Here is a 25,910-nt window from a genome sequence, read left to right as displayed (position 1 = left end):
CTCTAGTTTAGCTGCATCTATTTCTAGGAGTGCAACGCAAAGTACTCTTGAGTCCAAAAAGTTTAGGAACCATAACTTTGGAGGCACAATCTCAACTGGTGATGGCTGCATTAGACCTCTGATGTAGACAGGTGCCTGACCATGCACAGCTCTAAAAGTGTTCAAAAGAATTCACATTGGACCTTTTTGAAGAGAACCTGGTGAAAAGCTTTGGCCCCAGCGTTCTGGACCTCTTGTAACCGATCCAAGGATGTAGTGAGAAGACATCTGCAACATTTCCTACCACCGCAGACTGCCGAGCATTCGCACCAACCGTTTGTTCTTTGGGTTGTTGCTCCCTGAGATTTTGTCACCAGCCAGGTCTTAACTCTGGACTTGTGCTGTCCTCCTCTGCTTTATCCCCTCTTCACAGTAGAGAAGGCTGTGCACTGAGCGAGCGGAGCGATTCTAATGAATTCACCCGTAACGAGGGTGTGACTGGCCTATTGATTCTCCCTCCCAACCTCCTTGCGGCTGCAAAAATTGCCCTGCACGATTACTTTTCTGTGACACATTTGCATCGGCGACCTCCGACGCAAATATACGCCTCCATCGGAGGTCGTGCGATACCTCCGCTGTGTATTCACAGTAGTTTCCAATCTTATGACCAAAACAATAATGTGTTCTGCCGCTGTGCTTTCGCTCGTGTCCCCGCAGACTGAAGAAGAAGTCGCAGTCGGTGGACATTGCCAGTGAGGGTTTCTCTCCGACCCTGGTGCCGGCCTCGCCCCTCAACAAGGCCGCGGCGGCGGCGGCCAAGACAACGGCCGTCCTGGCCGTGCAGGAGAACAACACGACCAACTCCCAGCGCCGCAGCCCCCGGTGTGGCGAGCTGAAGAGAGGCTACACCATAGGTAAGGGACGTCTGTTTGTGTGGCAGCTTGATGATGTAAGATCCAGCACGTCATATGCAATACAAATGTCTGAGAAATACATGCAGGGTTGTTATAGTCATGGGAAACCTGGAAAAGTCATGGAATTTTAAAATGGTTATTTCCAGGACTGGAAAAGTCCTTGAAAAAAATACAATCCCAAAGGTTTTGGAAAAGTCATGGAAATTTGTTCTATTCATGTCGTTCATTTACGGCGAGTTTGAAATAATTAATATGCTTTTAAAAGAAAGACGCTTAGAATATAAGCAGGCATACATACAGGCATCTATATAAATGTTTATTCTTTTAATCAAACTATTGTCTCATTCATTTGCGTCATTTAAGGTTTACTGTATGCTTTGTATTCTCATTGTTAGTTTAAATACATTTTCTCACTTTTTCATGTTTTACTCTGAGATTTGGTTTAAAGTCATGGAAATCCATGCCTCTCTCTCACCCTCTGTGAGAATGCAGCCTTTAGCTGCATTCTCACAGAGGGTCTCTCTCTCTCTCTCTCTCTCTCTCTGTCTCTCTCTCTCTCTCTCTCTCTCTCTCTCGCGCTCATAGCAGTCGACATGAACTTCTCACTCACGCAAACTTCACTGTGTCACATCCACGGGCTCCTCCGCGTTTCTCATCTTCTAATTCATTTCCTGCCCGCAAATTATAATGACGTGACCGTGATGACATTTATTCCTGCGACGAATTCTATTTTGGTTGAGGGGGGAGAGGGGGGGGGGCAACTGTCTGCTGTCGGTCTATTTCTGTGTCGGAGGCCAGGTTGCTACTTGTGAGAGTAAGCACACTCCAGGGAGCTGACTTTCTGCAGATGATGAAATGAGTTTGAGCTAAACCAATTCTGAAACTCGCGATTCAGTTAGCGTGCTGCTCGGGTCAAGGTTAGAGGAAGGGAGCGTGCGCAGGAAAGGGAGCGCCAGCAGGACTCTGCTGAACCACTGAAAGGTAATCTGTGAGACCCTCATCCTGACTGATTCCTCTTTTATTCGCGGTGAAGTCGTCTGCGCCACTGAGCCACAAACGCAGCGCTGCTGCTGCACTTTATTTACCTCCGATAGTCTTTTAATTTTAGGAACGTGCAAACAACATGAAACTTCGGACGTTTCCAAAATATTTTTGACAAATGTTCATGATTGTGCACAAAACATTTTCCGTTTCATGCAGCAATTGAAAATGGCACCTTGGGTCTGAAATATACACGTGTGTGTGTATGTATATGTGTATATATATATATGTATGTATGTGTGTATGTATGTGTGTATATATGTATGTGTGTATATATATATATAAATAAATTTAAAAAAAAATTAGGTCCATGTGTTATAGACCTAAATAGAAAATCAGGATTACCCAGGTTAAAGACATAGAAAAAAAAAAAGAGAAAGAATGAGAAGGTGCAAGAAAAGAAAAGCTTGAACGAAGCACATAAAAGAAGGAAAGAAAGCAAGGAAGACGACACAGCAGCTGTAGCGTCGTCCATCCCATCGCCCTCCTCCTAAAGCAGAGCGCTGCTCACACACCCATTGTAAGACCTTTCTAGTATCGGTACCTCATTATTTATTGGACAGTGATGAGGATGTCATCCTGCGTCATTAGCGCTGAACGGACCCACATGGGGGAAATCAAATTTCGGAGACTGAAAACAAATCATGCTGCACTTTATACATGTCATAAATAATGATGGATGGGTATACGTGGGACAAAAAACGTCCAGTAGTTGTAATTTAGTAACTCACTTTTGAACCAGGAAATCACATAGAATAGTACACAATACACTTCTGTTCTCCAGTACCGCTGATTATTTAGAGAAAAATCCCACGTTGCAAGTGCATACATATTACCACGGTTACCTGAATACTACACCGATTGCTTATACAGATTGCATCCTTGACTGTTTCTAATTTGCTAATGGATTTAATAGGAGATTAACTTTTGAAATGACATGCATGTTGTCACACAAACATGAAAAAGGCCCAATGGAGCCGGACCCAGTCCCGCATTGTGGAGCCGTCTCGATGTGATTTTTCGGGCCGTACCGGAGTTGAGTTGAGGGTTTTCACACCAGCCTAAACGAACCAAGTTAACAGGGCAAATGCCCCAGTTTGAACCGTGAACTAATCTTTGGATAACGCAAACAACTTCACTCAGAAATACAGTTTGACTTGGTATTTAAATGGGAGCTGAAATAAAGAAGTGGGGAAAAACACGACATCGGGACCTTTACCGTCCCCCAACTAAAGCGAGTGAAAGTGAAAGATTGATCATTGTCACCTCAGGCGTCTCAGGTGAGTTTATGCTGATCCATCAGCTTATTTTCCACCTGACACTCCAGCAGCTCTCTAAATAAAGCTTCTGGTGAATTTTTATTTCCCTTCATGTCCTCGAGCACGCAGCCTGCGATTTACTTATGTAAATCAGTGCAGCGGCTCAACACTCTGCACTACAGTGTCTGCGGGGTCACAGGTCACCGTTTGCATCACCAAGGGCGGGGACGAAGGCGTGTGCTCACTCCGTTGAGCTCTTTCTAAAGAGTCAGCGCACATCGACTCGGCTCCCCGGGGGCCCGGCATCGCCAGGAGAACGGATCAATTTGGGGTCGTCCACATCTGTGCAGATGGCGATAATCAATGAGGGGGGAATTGCGGGATAAAGGGTTGGCCGGACAGGTGGAGTGACTGTTGATATACAGGCAGCCTGCTGTGCTGTGCTGCCAGACTTCAGACAGACCTGTCATTAGAGGCAGGCAAGCACATTCACCGCCGACATTTTAATATGACCCATTGAGACTCCCCCCAACCACTGGGACGACACCCACCCACCTCTGACGAGAAGCGTTCGTCGATACGTTGACGGTGCGCGTCACATTTTAACGGCATCGTTTCGGCCTCCTTTGACCCGTAATTTAACCCTGGTGAGCGGAGAGAAGGCGTCAGAGAGCTGGGCGGTGTCGGAGCAGGTCAGAGTGTTTCCTGTTTGTGTGCAAAGGAGGAAAGAAGAGGTGTGACACCATCCCAGCATCTCCGTCTGTCAGCCTCGAAAGTCGCACTGACCTTTTTTTTATATCATCGTAGCCAAACTGTAGCCTCCGCTCTGAAGCTCTACACGCTGATTAAAAATAAAAGGCCAAGCAAGACACGAACGGAAACGTCTCCGCCGCTGTAGACTCATTCAGTAGAACTTCTGGCCTACAACGAGGGTGCGTTTGAAGACTCTCTCGTCACACCATGTTCTTGTTGGATTCTTGCTGCACAGGGGCTCTTCTGTCTCTTTGTTTAGTTTTTCTCCCTCCGAGGCTGACTCACGCTCTGTGCTCGCTCACAGTTATGCATGAGTTTGTGAGATGCTTAACTATGGAAACGGTTTATGACTGTTCGGTAAGCACTTGCAGGCATGTGGAGAGATGCTGCCGTGCCTCTTGTCGATGTTTTTTGTATGGGTGCAAAGGGAGAGACTTCACAGCGTGTCGCTGCCGATAATGGCTTCTAAAAGGAGAGCTGCTGCACTTCTCGCCTCCTTGTATCCCTACTCACACACACACACACTTGTTTTTCTGCCATTTTGTCCTCCGATCCCTCCTCTCCTCGTTTCTTGTCCTCTCTTCACCTCGTCTCTCACTCTCTCCATCTTCACACCCTCTACCCTGTTATCCTGATGTACACCCTCTGATGTGACCAACCTTGACTGCATTCTGGGGGAGGCATTTCATCGCATTATGCTGTTGTCCGACTTGGGCCGCTGTCCCACTTTGTCCTTTTCAATGCAACGTTTGCGATCGGGTGAGACTGAAATGCAACCTGCCTTTTAAGTGCGAGGAGCGGACAGAAAAAGTCCTACTCATGCACAAATATAAAAAATAAGGATGACCCCAATGTCAAAACAAATCGATGGAATTTAAACAAATATTTGTAAAGGGTTTAGTAAGTATTTATCTATATTTGTGTAGAAAATATCCAGAACGTCTTGATTTATATTTTATGATATCTATCAAAATATGTTGTGCATGGGAAATTATTCAAGCCGCTAGCATGCATTGCCACCTCAATCTCCCCCTCCGAGGAAATGCAAATAAACAACACGGAGCAACACGTGTTGCCGTACCCTGACGGCACAAGAGCGGCGGACCCTGCCACTGCCGCCATGTGACAGATTATTCCACTGTTAGTTATTCATTGGATTTTCCCTGCAGGGTCGAAGAGGCGAGGAACCGGTGCTGGGAGGTGGACGGGCAACACGCTAACTCGATGCTCGCTCCCACCAAGCCTCGCTGGATATGCAGTTTCATGTGTCAGCGGCCTTAAATTAGCAGCTATTCAATAAATAGTGTCCGCTTGCATGTTAAGTCACCACCCTGTTGCGTCTTTGCTTCGGATACTTGAGTTTTTGTTTTGAGTGTGGACCCATAGCTGGAGTGCCCTGTCCTTTGAAAAACAGTGTATTTTCCTGCAGCAGCTGTATAGTCTCAGCATGATGAGGAGCTAATCACGGCGGAGGTTGACAGTTGCAGCCTGCGCTGCGGGCGCTACACCGCTGTTGCTCTCTTTTTTTTGTGTTTGATGTAATTGTCTCAGGTGGCCAGTCTCTCGTGTTTACAGATCCAGGTCGTAGCCAGCGGTGGCAATTACACGCAATTTTCTGCTGCTTTGTATTCTTCTTTCTCTATGGTAATGGGACAACGTACATGTCAGTATGGAAATGAAAATAGTTGTTTGACCTTGGGGGCGCAGTATTCCCCGGATGATTTTAATTTCCCCCTTCTTTAGGTTTAAACCTTTCGTTTGACGGGCTAAAATGTCAGATGACCCCAGTCTGGTCCAGGCCGGAAAACCATGTGTCACTGTTGGTACAGTAGATTAGTCATGATGCCACGTCAACATCTACGCGTGTTCTGCCTGGACCGTGATCACACTGAGTCCGTGACTAATTTTAGTTTTCTAAGGAAATTAAAAAAGAGCCCGGTGACTGTGAGACGCTGATGATAAAAGACCTGCTAGTGTCGCCCAGTGACATCGGCAAGTGCCACCATTTAACCAGGTTTAAACGGCGATGTGTGCCTTGTTTTCTCCCCCGCTGAACATCAGTCTCACCTCAGTTCTAAAGAGCAGGAAAGATGCAGCTGTAAACTCAGGGAATTACATGTATGTGGCCCCCGTATAGCCCCTGTTCAGGTGTTTACATGCCTAAAAATAGCATCTCCAAGCAGCCTTAGCTTCTTCTTTTTTTGCTGACAGGCTCATCCAAAGATCAGGTCAATAAGCCCCCAACATGGTATAACGAGCAGCTACTAACTTCTCGTCCATATCAATGCATTTTCTCCTGGGTTCAGGTTCATCCCAATGTCGGTCACCGCTTTGGTGGAAACTGAAATCTCTCAACAGCCATTGGAGGGGATTGCCTCGGCAGTTGGTGCAAACATTTAGGATGAATTTCAACAATGTTTTGATGATCCCGAAACTTATATCTCTCACCAGTGTGTGGTCAGAATGTGTGGTCAGAATTTTGAACTTCTCCAATAGGCTGACAACCAACCACTTTCCCATCAGCCTCAGTTGCACGCTAAAGTGCTAAACTATAGATAGTGAATGTGATGAGCATTATACCTACTAAACATTAGCATGTTGGCATTGTCATGTTATGTATATTGGCATGAAGTTAGCATTTAGCTCAAAGCACTGCTGCCTAATGCTGCATTCACATGGAATCAGGCAGACAGTAGGTGGCACACATGATATCATGTTAGTGGACAGAAGCAGGTACTTTGGAATTAGTTGAGGCCGAGAGACGGTTGGTAGGTTAAAAATGTTATGTTTCGTAGCCCCCTTACTCCAGATAAAGTTTGCAAAAGTATAGAGAAAGCTGCATTTTACATTTTCCTGCATTACTAGAATAATTACATATATTTCATTCCATCAAAATATCATCAGTGTTTTGTTTCGCAGTCCTATTGTACCGTCTGTCTGATTCCACGTGAATGCAACATATGAACAGCCTGCTAGCGCGGCTGTTCACTTAAAGGGCCAGTATACTCCCATCATACCGACATTCACGCCCACTTCACAGCGTTATTAGTCAGCTGTGCAAAGATTAAAAGTAGCCAGTGTTTAAACTTATTTATTTCACTCTGTTAATGCGTGCTAATTATTGGATGCCTGGTATAGCGTCCGGAAGAACTTAGTCAAACAACTTCTCTTGTTCTCTAAATTTATTTTCCTTGATCACAAGTAGAGTAACAAATGCTGCAATCTTGATAGCAGGGACTCGTCCAGTCAACACGCAGGTTGACCGTCCAAAAAACACCCCGAACAGCCGGAAGTTCGTCTCTTTAATACACGGTTTTCCGTCATGAACATCTAGCATTTCTATTGGCTCTAGCTTGTGTAAGAGGAGGAGAATCGTGTCCTCATCTTTTCTCACAAGGCTGGAACGTGCAACGACCAGTCTGCTTCCCTAGTGTCAACATACTGATAAACAGGTGTGAGTGTTGTGGTGCAGAGCGTGGAACCTTGAGGAACAGACCACCGGACTGTTCTCACAGAAACTTCTCACAGAAAGTATTTGTTAAACTGACCGTGCACCACCTGAACTCTAATAGACATAAGAATAATGAAATGCAGAATGTCTACAGAATATAACGATATATATTATCAACTCTTCTTTTTCTACACTTTGAACCACTTTTGTGAAAAAACAAGTACAAACACCATGAATGTTTTCCGAATAAACTGCATGAAAAAGCGCTGTTATCTTCACAATGTTGATCAACCGTAAACGCCTGGTTTCCGACGTGGTCAGAACTAGCTCTATCGGGTACAGGATGTGATGGCGGCGTGGGGACCTCGGTTGTCAGGGATGATTGGTTTGAATGCCCATTTTGAAAAACTGAAAGTATTTATTGCTTCTTTTCGGACACGTGGTTGGAAGAATTGATCTTAGGAAGGCGTCTAAAGTCAACCATTCAAGCGGTTCTCTGTAGAAGTTTAGAAGGGGTTTATGTGGTCTGGCCCTCATTGTTTTGGTAAGAACTTACGAAAGCCTTCATCCTTTTCAACATAAGCCGAGCATTTAAACCAGACAAATGGAAATACCCTATTTACTCTCTCCCATGCTGTTGTTACAAACCGTGTGGGAGGCCGTCAGAAAAAGGAGGCCACTCGTCTGTTGAGATCCACCTTAAGTATGAGCGTGTTGTACATCCGTATTGAGTCTTAGAAGCGCCTCCAAAGTGAATGAATGAGAAAGGGGGAGGGATGGAGTGAGCGGGTGAGGGACAATAACACGGTAAAAAGGAGAGGGAGAGCTATTCGTCACACGCGGTGCGTTTGCCAGCAGAGCTGCATGTGCGCGCCGAGATAAGCCCGGGCCTCCTTTTCCTTGGCGGTACAGGCTGGTCACGTAGCACCGGAAGGCAGCTTAGCCCCACCAAGCATCCAACAGAGAGTCTTTCCCCTCACCCGCTCCTCACTTGCGCTTCCTCCCACAGTCTTTCCTTCTGTCCTCCTCACTCTCTATTGCTTCCCTATCTTTCTCAAGGTCTCTAGCTTCTCCTGACACTGCAGGTGTATTTGAGAGATCAGGTCTTACTCTTCCTAGCAACCACTGGGTGAACAGCAGCTCGTGGAGATAAGGGGGAGAACAAAAAGCTACAAAAAGAGAGAAGGTCAACATTTTGTGGCACAAAGAGCTGAGACGATTGTTTTCTACATTGTTCTTTGCTTTTGAAAAAGTTAAAGGTTCCTTTTTGCTCAAAAGTGTCAAAGATAGATGGGTGATGGTAGGTCATGCTATTGCAATCATATCAAACTTTCATCTAATGGAATGTGTATATAGTGAAATAAATAAAAACGGGTTGCATGCTTCGCAGTTGTCTGCTTACTTGGCAACTTTCTCAAATCGGGTCCCGTTTAACATTGATCCCAGCACCCGAATGTTCACTCGCATGCAAATACGTCGAACAATAGGAAAAAATAAACCCAGCATTGCACAACATTCAAAGCTTTTCTATTTTTTATTTGTACAGCCAAATATCACACATTTTGCCTCAGAAGGCTTAACAATCTGCCCGACAAACAACATCCTTTGTCCTTGGACCCTCACATCAGTTAAAGGAAAAACTGCCCAAAAGTATATTTTAATGGAGGGCGGGTGGGAGCAGAGGAGGGATTCCTCTCCCAGGAGCTTCAAAAGCCTCTTTGCCGATGTCAATATCAATCCATATGACCGAAATGATACATATCATGAGAGCAGTGATGGCAGTATTTGCAGAAATAATACCACGGTCCAGGTATAACCACGAGAATACGCAAAGACTCCTGGGAATAAGTCAGTAACACGCATGCATGTGCCATAAATGCAAAGAGAGAACTTAAAGGCAATGTTTCACACAGGTCTTGAACAGAAAGATATCCCTGTGGTTCTCTATTTTATGTACTTTTTAGTGCTTTTGTTGGGAGGTTAAGGAAGATGAGATAATATTGTACAAGAACCTCCACAGATAATCCTGCAAAGTGGTGTTGCCCACCATCGTCTGCACCACGCGTTGATAAGAAAAGCCCGACAACAACGTGCCCCCCCGGGCTGTGTTCGCACCAAACGGCACCAGAGGCGCCTAAATCACGTCCGCTCTGGCAAGGTCGAGGTTATAGTGTTACAGATGCACTGCGCATACACAAACACACCTACACGCTCCCCAGCGACCCGGGAGAGCTCAAGACACCATTTCCACAAAGGTTCATGGCATGCGGTGGTCCTCCCCCGGCAGCTTTGACACCAACTTGGTTACAGGCGATAGAATATCACTTCTTATTCCAGGTTTTGCGTCTTTCAACTCGGCGCTTATGATTCTCCGAGCTCCCTGCACGTTCTTATCCGGACCAGACTGGCTGCTCCGCTGAATCGATGTCCAGAACTTTTCCGTTTTGTTATCACAATAGGAGATTAAAAAAAAGAGGCGATTAAAACAAAATCGGCACAAATTGTTGGTCTTACCTGAGATGGTTAGACGTATCACGAATCCCGACAGTCGTGCTTGATTGATCCATGCGGCCCTCGTTCCTATTTGCCCCCCCATTGGCTCCGTCAATCTCAAACTAACCAGGTTACATCCAGAGGCAGATTCTTGATGGATTTAGAGTGAACATCCTCTCAGGCCCCAATTTTCAGAAATGGAGGTTTACGTTGTAACTCAATGTCAAAATAGACGGAGTTGCAGCTCCCGCTTATTAACAATAGGTAGTAGCCTCCAGCAAATCACAGCACGGCATGCAAGACACGAACGCACCAGGGACAAGAGGAGCACTTATCCTCGGGCCGTCTCAATGTCATGAAGATCGGTATGATGTTAGCTCGGTCACGAATGTCCTTTCGATATTTGTCCGACATTTCTTCATTTCTAAACGTCCCTCAGAGTAGACGTACGCTCCGTGGTCCTTGGATCAATTCTGCGCTTTTTAAGCTGCTCCTGCGTCCTTCACGTTTTCAAGAAACACGAGATGGACTTCAAGGGCGCTTTACGTCCACCTGTTTCAAGGGTACTAAATGCTGATTTTCCTCCACGGCCAATGTGCTCTCATACGTAAGAGTCAACATGGTGTCGCTCTAAATCTCGACACTGACTCACAGCTTGGCCAGACGCAAAGGCCACAGATGTTTTGCTCCCAAGGATACTGGGCTTTTGCTTTCTTTTCTTTCTTTGATTTCATTTTCTTTTTTACTTAAGACCGCAACAAAAACATTAACGTTTTCTTATGTAGTGCAAGAAAGCAACATAAGGAAAGAGGCTCACTGTTGCTACTGCAAAATATCTGTGGCTCGGATTTATTGGCCTGGCGGTGTAATTACGTTGACCGGGAGTCTCTCGGTGGCCCTCTTCTCGTTGGACTCAATTTATAAATGCCACAGAGCTAGTAATCCCACAGTTTCCCCGCTTAGTTTGGAAAAGGGCTCCAGCCCTCCTCTGGCTATAGGATTGATTACACAGCCCAAATGAAGAGTAAGCAGTTTTCCACTGTCGAATGCCAGCGCCGGTCTTTTGCTATTGATTAAATTTTTTTCAGCAGAAGGAAAGTAAGATCTGCCGCTTCTCAAAACTGTAGATATTTGTTTCCGTTTTTCGCTTGTACATTCATGGCCACCTATTATTCAAAAACGGTTCCATTTTGAGCGTATACAAAGTACATATGTTGGCGCTAAGGCGGGCTGACCTAAAAACGGCAGAAACCCTGTTTTTTGTAATGTCAGCGAGGCAGTACTAAATTGCATCCAAGGAGCAGATAGTCCGTTACACAGCCATGGGTGATATTTACATAACTGCTCATTTAATTTTGCAGAAGCATGTTGCAGTGGCGTAGATTTGAAAAGCAGGCCTCGGCAGAAGTCTCACAAGTTGAGTCAATGTGACGTTTGCAATCAAAACCAACTCTTCTGTTGCTCCATCTTAAATGGCAGAGTTGTCTTACTTGGTGGAATCCGCCATTCAATTCCTACCTACACACAGGGCTGAGCAGTATGGACAAATGTATATCACAAAAATAGATTTGATGTCACGATGTGATTCCATTGAAAGGCGATAAATGATCACGTTGAATCCTCGCACAGCCCTACACATGATGGTCACAGGAAATGAGGTGCCCTCTAATCCGGTGGTACCGTTTTTCTTTCCGTTTTATTGTGAAACGTCTCGGAGAAACGCAATTTGTTTGGCACCGCGGTTATCGCTAACCGCGATCAACTCTTCAAGATGCATTTACAAAAGGTGTCTGACGCCATTTTGGCATTTTGTTCACCATGGATCTTCTAGAATAGCAAAATGTTAAATTTTCTGCAGCATGGAAATGTGAGGTTAAAAGGTAGGAGATAACTCAATTTAATTATTCAGCAAAAAAAAGTGTCCGTCAGAGTCAATATTATTCCAAGTTTCTTCATTTACATAATTTAGTACATGCATGCATTAGAGAGAGAGAGAGAGACCTCTGAGTGCTTTTGGGTTTAATTGTGTAGCATCCTTTGTCCTTGTAGTTTTTACCTAATCAGTGGGTATGATAACAAAACACTATGTGGGCCAAAATGGAGTTGAGCTTAAAAAAAGGCCACAAGTGTGACTCATCCACATCCACCTTGACCTCTGCGTCGCCCCCTCTAGTTCTCATTCGTATGTGGAGGACCATTTGCATTGTACATGCTCCGGGGGCCGTGTTTACTATGCGCTGGTTTACCCAAGAGGAAGAATAGCTGGGGGGCAGGATTCAGCCGGCAGCGTGCAGTACGCTGTCTTCTCCACCCGGGTCACTGCGCCGGACATTCTCCAGATAGCAGGGCGCCGGGAAAACTGTCACAAGGAAGCCTGGTAGCAGAAGCTCCTTCACATCGGGTTTGAACGCCTTTGCAAGCTGCGTTGGAGCACATGCAGGCCTTAAAGGACAGACTGAATGTGAAAATGGGATCTTAAAGAAAATGTCTCTTCTCATTGGAAAATTCTATTAGGTTCATTTTAAATCCAGTGGGTTATCTAGAATAAGTGTGTCATCTTTGTTTGTGCTATTGCGTTATCTAGAATCTATTTATGCCTTCCACTCTCAAGCACTTAGTCATTTTTATTCTCCAGCATTTTTGCAGAGACCAGAGACATCATTGAATCAAGAGCAACCAGACGTTGATCATACTGGTGCTGTATAGAGGGTGCCGGGCGGTGCTCAGTCTTCTATGTGAAGCCTCAGGTATGATAACGGTCTTCTGGTCAGACAGCACAGGCTGCCGGCGGTAATCTGCCACGTCGACGCGATTGACACACGTCGTCTTTCAACGGACCTGCACATTCACTGTGTGCCGTCTGTGAGAAGAACGGTAGCGTTCTGACGTCTCTGCATTCACTGGGGAGCTTGTCGTAATGTGGTTAGCTTAGCTGTTTCTCCCTGCCTCCTAAAGTAGTCTACGAAATACAGTTTGTAGTCCCAGTTTGCAACATACTCAAGGTAAAACACACACACACACTCATATGGATGCATTGCCGGGCGGCTGTTGTCTCCAATATCACTGGCGCTCGGTAGATTGGTTCCGATGATGTTCTTGGCGGTTTAACGAACCCCTGTAGAGCCTTCTCGGGCCGTGCACATCCCATCCAACTCGACATGTACAATTGTATCAAAGACAGTAAAGAAAACTCAGCTCTTGCTCAGCATCATCCCAGCCATGCCGTATGTGACAAAAGACTGTAATGATGCTTATTCTGTAGGATTGGAAGAACATGAGGCATTGAGCTCTTTCTAAACACCACATAACTCCATCGATTCATGTTTTTAGTCATTTATTTGCAAAAGGACAGAAATGTGATGGAAAGATGAAGATGTTTTAGCCACAGAGAAGGCTACAATGTAAACTCTGCATCAATACTATGGCACCATATTTGACTTGTGTCATTAACAGACAGTGTGACTACCGTTAACGAGTCCCTCCTTGCACAGTTAATCACATCTCCATTGGTTCCTAAATCGTCCACTATGCACTTCGAAAGGTTGCGCCCATTTAGCAACGTGAACGCCACGCACCTCAAATGATGCACTATATGTCCCGGCTCGTAGTTCAACCAACAAATTATTCATCTGCTGCGTCTCCTGGGTGAGGGGATTTCATTATCCCATTTAGCATACTTGTGGAGCGGGCTATGATGAATGAAGAGTGTCCAGGGAGAGAGACAGCTTTACAGCAGATAGAGCGCGCAGAACCGCTTACCCTCTTTGTCGGCTTTAGAATGTCCATTTGGCTTTGATGATGTCCTTGGGTCTATAGTGCATTTCCGTATCTGTCCGAAGTCTGATTCTAAGCCCGTTGGTCGAAGCGAGGAGGCTCAGAGCAATCTCTGTGCTTTTGTGTTCCCGTTGTTGCCGAGCGATTCCCAAGAAGCTTTTTAGGGTCATGACGAAATATATGACTGTCCGAGTTTAAAAGAAATCAGTTGGCTTTTCTTTTAAGAGGTCAGCGCAGATAATAAAGTGGACACTGACGCGACGGAGCATATTTGTGTTGTTTATTTGCCGGCGACGCCTCGGTCTCGTAGCCTCTCTTTCTCGATCCCTGACAGGTTTTATTGTAGGCTCAACCTTCAGCGCAAGGCTGGGCTTTATTATTTTAATAAATTGCCCCGTATGAAGAGAGCACCGGTGCATGTCCCTTCCTCCCTCGTTCGCTCATCCTTTCTCACCCCCCTCCCCCTTATTTTTCCTCCCGTCTTCCCCTCTTTAGACCTTCTTCTGTGCCGTATATTAACATGCACACTTGCTAGGGAGTGCAAATGAGATGTGTTCATAAAGGGAGAGGAGGAGGAGGAGGGGGAGGAGGGGGAGAGAGAGATGTTCTTCCTCGTAAGCTGGCGGTCATCATTCGTCGGGTCCACCCAGCCTCTCGGGGCTCGGCCTCAGACGGCGCTGACACCTACGGAGGATAGATGACCGTGACCAATGGCGGGGGAAGTGGCGGTAAAAGATGGCAGAGAGAGAGACCCTCTCAGCCACCATGTTTTCTGCCTCTTGCGGAGTCTTCACATGAAGGCGCTCGGATAGAACACAGGGGCTCACTTCCATCACGTACGGACTCTAGTGTTTTTTAAGCTTAGTTTGTGACATTTGGACTTGCACATCTATGTAAAATAAATTGTTTATGTGTACATTACAATGCATGAAATATGATAATTAATAAGGGATATTATTATGAGGGATTTGTAATTGTATGCATATGAAGGTCACTTTTATTACTGTAGAATGAATGTTACACAAATATTGCATGTTGCATGTTATATTGACTGTCGCTTTAAGGAATTGTAGTTCTCTTGTTCGCCTGAGGGGGCGGAGCCGAACATTGACTTTTGAGACAATACTCTACCCTTTTTGGGGAAGAAGAAGACGAAGAAGAAGAATAGTTCCGCCCCTGAAACGGCTGGTCCAATAACATGGTTATACCCAGAGGTCAATAAGTATTAACCAATAGGAAGGGCCCTAAGTCCCGCGAATGAGTAGAAAACTAACTTGAATGCAAACGCTCGTCCTCTTTCCATCTGCCCAGCGAACCCCTCAGACCTGAGGTCTGGAGTCCGCTGTGGATCTGAAGAGCCCGATCGAGAGCATAAGCTGTCTGTCATTTTTATTAAATATACTTTTACTATAACTCTTTTGGATTCCGGACCTTATTCCCCACCACCTCCCAGGATCTTGAACATATATGTATACAGAATCAAGTTTGGAGACTTTCTTTCCATTTCCACATCACATAAAGCTCTTGTAGCATCAAAAGATGACTGATTCGATGATATATGTTGCTCCTTAGCGGTTTATCCTCTAGAATTAGGACAGTGTCTCTGATGGGATTATGTTTTTTGCTTAGGTCCTATGTTTTTCTCTAACGATAATGTTGCAGTAGAGTACTGTTTTGAGTCGTTCTTTTGGAAGCTAAAGGATAGTTTCAACTGTGGGTCTTGAGCTTTTAATTGTAGTTGGGAGGCTGCCTTGGCAGTGATAAAATACTTTAACCAACCATCCACGGTGAATGATGCCATTTCTGTCATGTAATCCTTTCTTTGTGGTTTCCCCCATTTTAAATGGATAAGTGGAGAGAAGATAGACGTAATGTGCATTGAGAGAGAAGGTGTGACGTGGAACCGAAACAACTACATGTGGTTCAGTATGATTCGTAACCACTAGGCCTCGAGAACGCCCCTATTGCTCCCATGTTTGCATTGGTCTCCCCCATCTGATCCTCTCTCCTCTTAAGTCCAAAGATCAGGTGAAAGTGTGAATCGCCCGTGAGTCGTGAGCGTGGATTTGTTGAGCTCTCTTTTATATGTTAGCCTGCGATTAACTGGTGACTTGCATGTGGTGTTTGGTCTCCTTATATTTCAGCCACTGCATGCTGGGTAAGTGTAGGGAAGGCAGCAGCTTTTATCTACTGGGATAAGGCATCCGTGTGCCGATGAATTCACCGTACTGACATCTATAGACCATGATACAATCTATGCTTAATCTGAACGGAAACGCTGAAACTGAAATGTGAAAAAGTCAATTCATAGTTTTATAAGTCACAGCCTGAGACCAAAGAGGCTTCCAGTCTTTAAGCTAAGCTAGGCTAATCTCCTACCAGCGTTATCTCCATACTTGATGCACAGGCATGAGAATTTTACCTCATCTCACTCACAGGAAATTGCATTTTACCAATTCTAGTGACGGCAAGTGAGCACATTTTCGTCATTTCTTTTATTTTAGCACCAGAGCTGCAAATACATTTTTGTTCCTCTAAATTTTAAGATGCTGTTTGTCATCTCTTTTTGCATACCAATTGATGGAGCTCACACTCACAGATGATGTTGTGCTGCGCTCAATTTACCTTGGAAATCGGGAATTCGGAGATAGGGACAGCGTCTCATCCAAGTTGACCACGTTTCAATACAACAAGTCGGAAAAAAGGAGGAGTTTGCTGCAGCCAGGTCAGCCATTGTTGGCAATACAGATGATAACAATGCATTACGCCGGTATTATGAGCATACTGAAAACCTAGCAACATGTCCACGGACAGACGTCGGACAGTACTGTCTGTATGGAAATCCGACTTTGGGCCGTGTTGCAATCTTGACATCCTAACTCCACAATTGTTGCACCCTTTCGACCGTAGCTCACACGAGCTGCAAGATTTGTTGAAGGCTCGGCTACGTACAGCGCTCCTGACAAACAACATGCGAGTGAGGACAGTCAGACTTGCGCAACTACAGTGTCGAGCGATTAAAACGGCCCTATTCCTCATGATCCGCTGATTCAGCTTGGCAGGATGCCGCACACCGTTTGATTCCCGTTCCGCTCTCAAGAACGTTTGGGCACCTGCTGGTCGGAGTGAAAGACATGTTCATTTGCCGTAGCGTCGACAGCTTCCGAGAGGCGAAGCTTTACTTCCCCCTCGATGAGAGCCTCAGAAAGGTTTGGGATTTTTCTAACAAGGGGCTGTTAGACACCTGTGATTGCCGCCATTGTCTGGATGCCTCCCTCCGGCAAAGCTGGCTGTCTTTTATTGTTCGTCAAATGTGACAAACAGGACAAAGCGTGCCGCGTGGTCCGTATCCCCACTCCGGGGGTGCTCCGAGAAAAATGCAAAGAGATTCGTCTCTTTCGAGGGGGGGAAAAAAAAACAATCTCAAGCCACGTGTCTTTCGCCTCGCGCGTCTCAACGAGCCGTCCCAATTACCGCACACTGAAAAAGGCTTGTTTGTGTTTGCCAGCAGGTGCATGCGCGTCGCATGACTGAACTCCCTGCTACATTTGTGCGAGATGGTGTGCTAATACAGTCATTCCTGTGCACACATGCTGGTGCTGCAGCTCTGCTTATGTAACCCGGCTTGTGTCGTCCGTCCATCCGTTGACGGTGGTAAAGCGGCAGCTCTCCGGCGGCCTCCGTGTTTGTTGTTCCGTAATGAAAGCGACCCCTTTCTCAGGATTAGGCTGCAGCCTACCTGGCTCTCAATGGGGAACCGCTGAGATTAACACTCGCTCCCTGGTGCCCCTTCCCCACCCCACGCTCTCAGGCAACAACACAGCCTCACACACACACACACACAAGACCCTCTAAGGGCTTCTTGCTGGCAGCTGCTGACACCGGGAGGTTTTTATATGGGTTCTTGTATAACCAGGCTCCGCCAGTTTAAAGTCGTTAACAGAATGGTTCCCTCACTGGGGCGTTACTGCACTCGCAAGTGCTGATCCGATCATATCAGAAAATGAACAATAAGCAAGGCGGTATTACAAATGTATTACAAATGTGTGTGTGTGTGTGTGTATATATATATATATATATATATATATATATATATATATATATATATATATATATATATATATATATATATATATATATATATATATATATATATATATATATATATATATATATATATATATATATCAGCCAGCCACAAATAAGCGGGGTAATTTGCACAAAAAAAAAATCTGAAGAACATATCACCATAAGGGATGAGAGTAAACTAATTGGCTTCCAAATGTCTTTAATCACCTATAGAATACAGACAATACATCGAGCATGCCACCTTAAGTAGAACAAAGTGTTGCATAATTTCCATGCAATGAGGCTCATGTTGTTGGATGAGCGCAGAGGGAATTCTTTAATTTCCCCTCTTTGGTCACACTAAAGCTTAATTAGAGAGTGGAGGACTTCTCTGAAAGAGAGGAGAAAAAAAAAGGCCTTCATGACTCTATTCAGCTTCGTGGCTTTGGTCTGCACTGCTGGAGAGTACATCTGTCAGCCCATGAGGTCCAGACGCAGAGAGGAGGGAGCCATAGTCAGGCTCCCTCTGAGGACGCTATGGATGATTTGATGACCGCTCTGGGCAGCTGTACAACACAGTAGATCACGCAGCTACAAGGCCCTGTGGGGTGGCACTGGGCCAGTCTGAGAACCGTCTAAACACACTGTCCAAGTGCCAAGTGCACCAGCAGGGGCCTGCGCAAGGTCAGAGAAGATCAGACGGACAAATACAATCCCTCAGATGCTGCAGGTCATGTGCAAATAGGTTTCGAGTTGATGCCTTACAATCACAGAACTCATCTTCAACATTCCAAATGCCGATGAGCGGCCAAAGTTTTTTTTTTAACCCAGCTGAAGTTTTGAAGGACGATAACTTTGATAATCAATCATCCAAGTCATTGATTCAGGAAGATTCCAAACATCCACTGACTCCAGATGTGAGTATTTACTTGTTTCATGTCAGTTAATATATAACAACGTTGTTTTTCGAACGGTCAGTTTTTCAAAACGATGAATCAATAATGAAAATAGTCGCCCTACTCATTTAGCAAGACTAAAGTTGCATTCAGGGTACACCAAAGCAGATGCAAGTTATATCCTTGTGAACAGCAGGCTCGGCAGTACCAGCCATCCTTACTTTTATTAATAAATTCATTAAACAAATGTATATATAATTTTTTTTTTTGCCATGTAAATATATTATCTATATTTGATTTCGTATTGCTTCAGCTCTTCACTAAAGCATGTATGCATTACCCGATGAAACCAGCAGATGGGGCACATTCATACTGAATGGCTCTGACTGGTCTCAAATTGGTTCAATGTACTTAAGGACAACATCTGCTTCCACCTCCTGCCACAGACACAGGGAGAGAGAAACTCGGGCACTACGATGTACAGACAACCTAATAGAAATGCTCCCCTCTTTGCCTTTTTGTTTTTATGGTGAATGTATGAACAAATGTAACAGGTCCCCACCATGGTGGGCACAGAAGTGTGCTTTGTGCCCCGAATGTGAAAGTCCCAATTTAATAGAACGTTGTTATGGTGGGAGTCAGATGGACGCCCTTCTCTTGGGTGGCATAAAGCCATCATCACACTTTGAAATATCCTCGGAACAGTGTGGAAATTACTGCGGGCTGAGCTGGGTTGCATTTTTACGCATGTACTACTTAACTTATTATTATTTGTCAAGATTTGTTTTCTCTCCCTAAAGTTCATTTTCCATGACCATGATCTGACTTGTAATATTTAGAAGTTTGCATCCTATCGGCATTAAATCTACAACTCATTCTTTTCAAATATACTTATAGGCCCAAAACTTAATAATTAATAGTAATTTGAATATAATATTTGCCTAGTGTTGCCTACTTGGCTGCAGCAGGACATTTGTATATTATCAAACCTTTGTCCTGAACCAGTTTTCAGCAGTGGGGTGATGTTGCGCAGCTTGACTCCACCAGGGGTTAAACAAAACAAAAAGTTTGCGCTGATTGGCGTGTTTCATATAGTTCCTGTTTTGGAATGCGTGTTCGTGTTTGGGATCCTTTTCACGCCACGGACTGACTTTTGTTGCTGTGCCAACGCTGCGTTTCGAGCAATGACAGCGGCATTTCGACCTCTTTGGACCGCTTTTATTCTCGGCTAACCTGGCCTAGGTTGTAAACAGTAACGTGAGCTTTATGGAGTTCATATTTTCTATCACGGGCGGCGGAGCTGTCAGAGTTGTCAGGGACGCAATCTCCCACAGACTGTGGCCTGGACCCGCGGAAGTTCCCCAGCAGCAGCATGCCGGAACAACACACGACAGAGACACCCGCAACTCCAACACAGGTTAGTCGAATATTCGGTCACGTTAGCTGGAAAGCAGACTGCAAGAGACGCCGCCAACTTCCCAGCGAAGACGAACCTCCGACGCATGCGTCCTCCAGGGCGTAGCGCCACACTCCCTTCACAACTCGTGCAGTTGAGCGTTTCCTTATTCGTCGGATACTTTCCCGACCCGGTAGGACAAATGTTAGCACATAGACGTGCATATTAAATGCCGTCCTTTAAATCGGCGACCTTCTATCCATAAACAGTGTCGCTTATTCCAGTCTAATGTCAACTTTAGTGTGTCGGAACTTCTTTCCGCAGCGCTGTCACTCAACCACGCTGAGCGCGTTCAGCGCGACAAAAAAAAAGTTGAATTTGTTGAAATACGGCTCGGCCTACATTTCGAAATCACACCTGCATTCACCAGGCTAATTATACGATTTTGAACGAGGTGTGCAACTCGTGACAGCAACAGACTGTTGCTGTCACGAGCAGGAAGCAGCCTTGTTGGATTGGCATTAGTGTCACCGAGTGTCCAAAGCGGGTAAATAACAACAGTAGAGCTTTATAAAATCTAGGGCTGCAACTAACGATTATTTTAATAATCGATTAATCGGTTGATTATTTTTTTCGATTAATCGATGAATCGGATAAAAAAATGTTTTTTTCAAAAAAGCGTTCATTTCCAACCCTTTATTCAAAAACAGAAGTGACAGTGCAAAACATCTTCAGAAAGAACAAACAGGTTGCTCCTTGAACATCCCTGAGCTGTTAATTAAAACAACAAAATGGACTAACACTAAAAACATACACATCTATGCTTTACATCTGCCAAATGTGAGCCCTTTTTACTGTAATTGATCCCTCCAGAGGCTGCATTTACATACCCTGCGTTATCAATATGTATGAAATACAGAGGGAAGCTGTACTGCTCCATATAGAGCGTCCTCTTCCTTAAACTCTTTCATTCTGGGTCTCTTATGACCACAACGTCACGTTGTTGCTAAGCCCAACGACGTGATTTGCTTCATTCCACTTTGAGTAAAAAAAAACTAAAAAAACCTGCAGCCAGATCCGCCGGTGTGCCGGTTTAACGTTAACGAGCGACAGCGTGAACTGAACCAGACCGGGGGGTGACGGCATGTTTCATCACGTTACGTTTTTTTACAAGCAAGACTGAACTGTAACGGAACATAACGGAACTTTAACGACAATACACAACCAAACACGTTAGCTAACGCGATAGCAAGCTGACTAGCTTCCATTAAAAACAAGTTTGAGGAACACGAAGACGCTGATTGGCCAAGACTCGACTCGTCAAAGATCTTCTATTTTTGAGAAGATCACGACCTCAGCTTTTCTCGTGTCTCACTCCAATCTCAGAAACGCTGGCCGGCCAGTTGCTCTGCTCCGCTCTTTTTTTTTTTCTTCTCCGCGACTTATTGCCCGGCGTAATAATCGCGCGACACAACGAATCGATAATGAAATTTGTTGCCAACACTTTTGATAATCGATTTTATCGATTCGTTGTTGCAGCTCTAATAAAATCCTATATTGATTAACTAAGGCTGGAAGCTTGGGGGGTGGAGGGGGATCACTTGAAAGCCCTGCAGGAGTCATCACCAGACCCTCTTTTTTATTATTTTTTTACACCATACATAAAACTTAAGATTCATGCATGCGTCAGTATCTGAATATGCATCAGGCTGAGCATGGGGACACAAATCTGTTATGCAACGCTTGATTGCTTCCCTGCTCGATTCCCTGTTCACGAACTGATGTGAACTCTGTAAATCATCTTAAGTTCCCGTCCTCCGTGTGTTGGTTGTCCAGTTTGTTGTTGTGAGGATGCACGGCCCGTAACAACTGAGGCATTCCAAATATTTCAGATCAGCAGACAGCGCGTGCTGAAACCATCCAGTCGGTGAGCGAACAAGCATGTCCTCGAGGCCTTTCACATCGGGGAGTATCTCCATGTTAATGGAGATTGGCTTTTATTCTCGCACATGATTTATTATGAAACCCATCAGTGTCTTCTCTGACTTTAAATTAAAAGCTGAGAAATGTAGCGCGACTGAAATGAAAAGCAAAGACAGATCTGAGCTTTTGGCCACGCCGTCCGTGGAAATGTCACACAGCGGGCTCTGCGCAATTAGTAACCATGAATTGGTTTGCTCTATTGTAAGGGGAAAAAACAGACGGCTGCCGTGTGAGGTTCTGCTCTGGTTTTAATATCCATGGTCTGCGGCGTCATGCAGAGTCAGCAGCCTATGGAGCTCGATGGCGGGCAGGTTAATTGTTCGATCTGATTAGGACAAAGATTAATCAGATGCATGCTCTGCTGCTCTTGAAATGCCACGGATGGCAGTCGGGTTCATTAGCAGTTCCTCCTCTCTCTCATCCAGCAGGCAGAGTGGCCCGCTTAGGCGGCTTGTCTTCAGCAGGCTACTGGGGGGGACGAAATGAGACATGGAGTTAGGTAGCGAGTGAAGTGTGCACTGATTGACACATTGAGCATGGATAAAAGGGCGCCGGTCGCACTGTCCATGGTAAACATTTTTCACCTGAGAGTAAATATCTGGGTTCCAAATGCTGTTTAAGGACAGCGCCCTACCTGGGGCAATTATTCCTGTGGCCGATAGCCTGAGAGGCTCATAGCAGTTTCATAAAAGGCTTTGATGCTCACTTTCCTTAAAAATTATTTTGTATTATGTTTGCCAGAGAAAAACCAAAGACCATTCGCGTCCAGCCTCCTCGCACAAAGAGTTGCTCCTGGTGACAAAATTCGAAATTTATCCTCGCAGTTCAGAAAAATATCCTGATGAAAGTGATTTGCGAAGCATCTCGGCCCTTAGGAGAGTCCCTAAGTTCAAACACCGTTAGAAGGAAGGAGGACTTTTAAGAGGCCAGAAATGAAAGGGATCGCAAAACTGAAACATTTGGCAAATGGGGGGGGGAAAGGCTTAAGTGTTGGCTGGTTTAAACATGCCGACCTGCTTATGTAGCTGAGCCCCCAATGTTGAACACACGTAAACTATCAACGTCTAAATTGGCTACTGCACAAGTAGGCCAATGGCTTACAATTTATTAATTGCATAAAATAGTATTCACAAATACACCATGACTGAATAAAGACACAATGCCTCCCTTCCCTTTCTCAGAGTTGCTCTGAGAAGTTCCCTAAATCCCTCCTAAGCAAGACCTCCTTGCTAGAAATGTTTGGGCTGTTTTTTTCCTGAGAGTATTCCCAGAATGTTTGCGGATGCGGCCCCTTAAGACGGGGCTTGTGATTTCTCAGTGGGACAGTCTTGAGCTTTTGCAGGTCCATTGGGAATGCATGTCAAAGTTCGAGTTTGCAAGGGCGGTCAGTGGGAAAGGGAGGCTGTTGCTCTATCTGGACACATAGATTGAAAAGAGACAGCTGTAGAGATGCTCAGTTTGGATTAGTCACATATGCAACTTGATGAACAATTGCTTGCAGGATTGTATTGTTGGAGGTTGTTCTGTGACGTTGCTATCAACATCGGTTTAGCTGGCAGATGCAGTCGTGATCGAGGTGGATAGCCCCGCAAAGACTCCTGCAGGCTTACTTTGCGAAGAGGACAAAAGTGTCGACATAATGGAGAGATTAAAAAGGGCCGTTAGGAGACACAACAGCAGGATTTACGGTATCGTCTGTAGACACAGAACTGGCAGCCCTGCAGGCTTTGAAACGCGTGTTACGGCACAGCGTGCTCCTGCAGATGATCCAGACTCGGCAGGAGTCGGCGTCTTGTGACTCTTCCCCTGGTAGGACGGATGCAGTAGTGTGGATGCTTCTCGTCTGATCTGATTGCAGACGTCTGTGAAGAAGCTACAGAGACAGGGTATTCTGAAAAAGTGGTGGTGAACCGATATGAATGGGATATTTGATTGAAATAAAACATTCAAATGGAGAAGGAAGACTTCTGAGAATGCACTTTTAATATCAATTTCTCCTTTCTTTCACTTAATCTATATTGAACTAAAATGTGCAAAGTCACTGCGAAGGACATTTTTAGAGAACTACAAAGACAATCTCCAGAAATTAACAAGGAAAAAGCAAAGATTGAGTGAAGCTGCCAAAACAATGCCCCCCATCTTTGGAACCACTTGGACCTCTCGTTTGCCCCACTGTCGAAAAATGCGTTTGTCCTTCATTTTACAGCTCACAGTTTTTGTGGATTGATTTTTTTCGGCACTGGAATACACACATTTCGTCATTATATTTAAAAGGACTTCTGATCCGCCGTAAACTTAAAGGGATAGTTGGGATTATTTGGAGTGAGGTACTTATTCATTGCTGGTGTATACCTGTAATACACTGACTATGTATGTGTGTGTGTGTATATATATATATATATATATATATATATATATATATATATATATATATATATATATATATATATATATATATATATATATATATATAACCCCACTTCAGAAAAATCCAAGCTATCCTGTTAACCTTTCACACTCTGCTCCAGGGAAGTGGCCATAAAATCGCATAAACAGATCGCTTGGCCGCGTATTAAAGGCCAGTGATTCACCAGTGCCACGGTGCAAGAGCGCGTTTGTCCTCTCCCCCAGGGCGATCACCTATGTGTCACTGTTCACGTTCACCCCAAGGCTGACACCAACTCCTGCTGCAATTACCAAGGTGATTCAGAAAGCGTAATCTGCTGACCTCTCTGCGCTGTTATAGGTGATTTTAATCACCTCGATTTCCAAAAAGCCCTTAAGCCGTTTGCACCGGCATGTCACTCGTCCTGCACGCCGTTATGAGACAGTCCCGGGATCCGTTACGACTCCGCCAAGGGAACTTAAGTGGCCCGTCGAACCGACGCTGTGCCTTTTTTCTCCAAGGAGTTTGTCACCCAAATAATGATGGGAAAACTATAAAGGTGGTGAGTTGATGCATTATCTAAAAAAAAAAAAAACGTTTTCCTACTAGCAACATATTTACAGTAGGTCTGTTTGACGAGGAAGAAGAAGAACATTCCCGCAAGAAGGGGAACAACATCACAGTGAGCAGGTTTTGCTGTCCAGCTGTGACGATGCTGTCATCATCCATTAAGAGCGTCAGCAAGGCAGAACTGAGCGAGACGAGATGCTTGTTGTGAGGACAACTTGTGCCATTCTCTATTGTCCCCGTCAGCTGAGTTTTCTGGTTCTCCTCTGGGCACAACAGTAGAAGCCCTCAACTTCACTATAACCACTAAAATGAAGCTACTTGTTGTTGTTTTGTACTGCGATACTTTTAGTGCATTTAAGTGTGGTCAGCTTTGGTTATTTATTATTGCGAGCAGGGTTAATAATCTTAGTTTGTATTGCCACGTTGGCACCAGTTTCATGTGGCGAGGATTGTGTTTCTCCGAACGGGAAAGGGTGAAACTGAAAGTGAAATAACATCGGCGCAAATAAATCAATACCAGTTAGTTTGGACACATTGCTAGTATGTCGGTTTGAAGTATTGGTTCATATTGAGGTGTTTTGCCAATAATTAGTCACAAGTCGGTCTGAACTACATTTAAAGCAATCTGATCTCGCTCCCAGCCAAGGAATAGCCAACGCACCGGGCCCTCACTATCTCCAATGTGAATCCATCCGCTTCATAATTAGACGCTCCGAGCAACGGACGTAGTACTAAAGAAGTGACCGTAGCTTAAGTTAAGCAGAGTTATTGCTAAAAGGACAGACAGCTCACTGACCTTCAATGAGGTCAGAGGTCGTCCGTCCTTATCTGTCAATGTTTGAAGAGGCTCTCATCTAACTGGTTTGTTTTCAGCCGTGGTTTAGACCCATGGTCAAAACGTCTAAATTCAATTTCTTATTTTTTTAATTTATTTCTTGAACTCTTCT

At 44.9% G+C, this 25,910-nt stretch overlaps 1 protein-coding gene across 2 annotated transcripts in view; it reads left to right on the top strand.

Moving 5' to 3' along the window:
* Nucleotides 1-735: 735 nt before the first annotated feature.
* The window catches only part of oxr1a (oxidation resistance 1a), a 78,033-nt gene continuing 52,858 nt past the window's right edge, over nt 736-25,910 (top strand). For both annotated transcript variants that reach the window (XM_079227696.1, XM_079227695.1), the window contains exon 1: nt 736-893. The gene's annotated coding sequence lies outside the window, so the exon portion shown is untranslated. The remainder of the gene's footprint in view (nt 894-25,910) is intronic.

Source organism: Taurulus bubalis (genome assembly GCF_910589615.1).
Source record: "Taurulus bubalis genome assembly, chromosome: 12".
NCBI classification, from domain to species: domain Eukaryota; kingdom Metazoa; phylum Chordata; class Actinopteri; order Perciformes; family Cottidae; genus Taurulus; species Taurulus bubalis.
The sequence above is the reverse complement of the archived record's forward strand: the minus strand, read 5'-3'. Positions and strand labels throughout refer to the sequence as shown.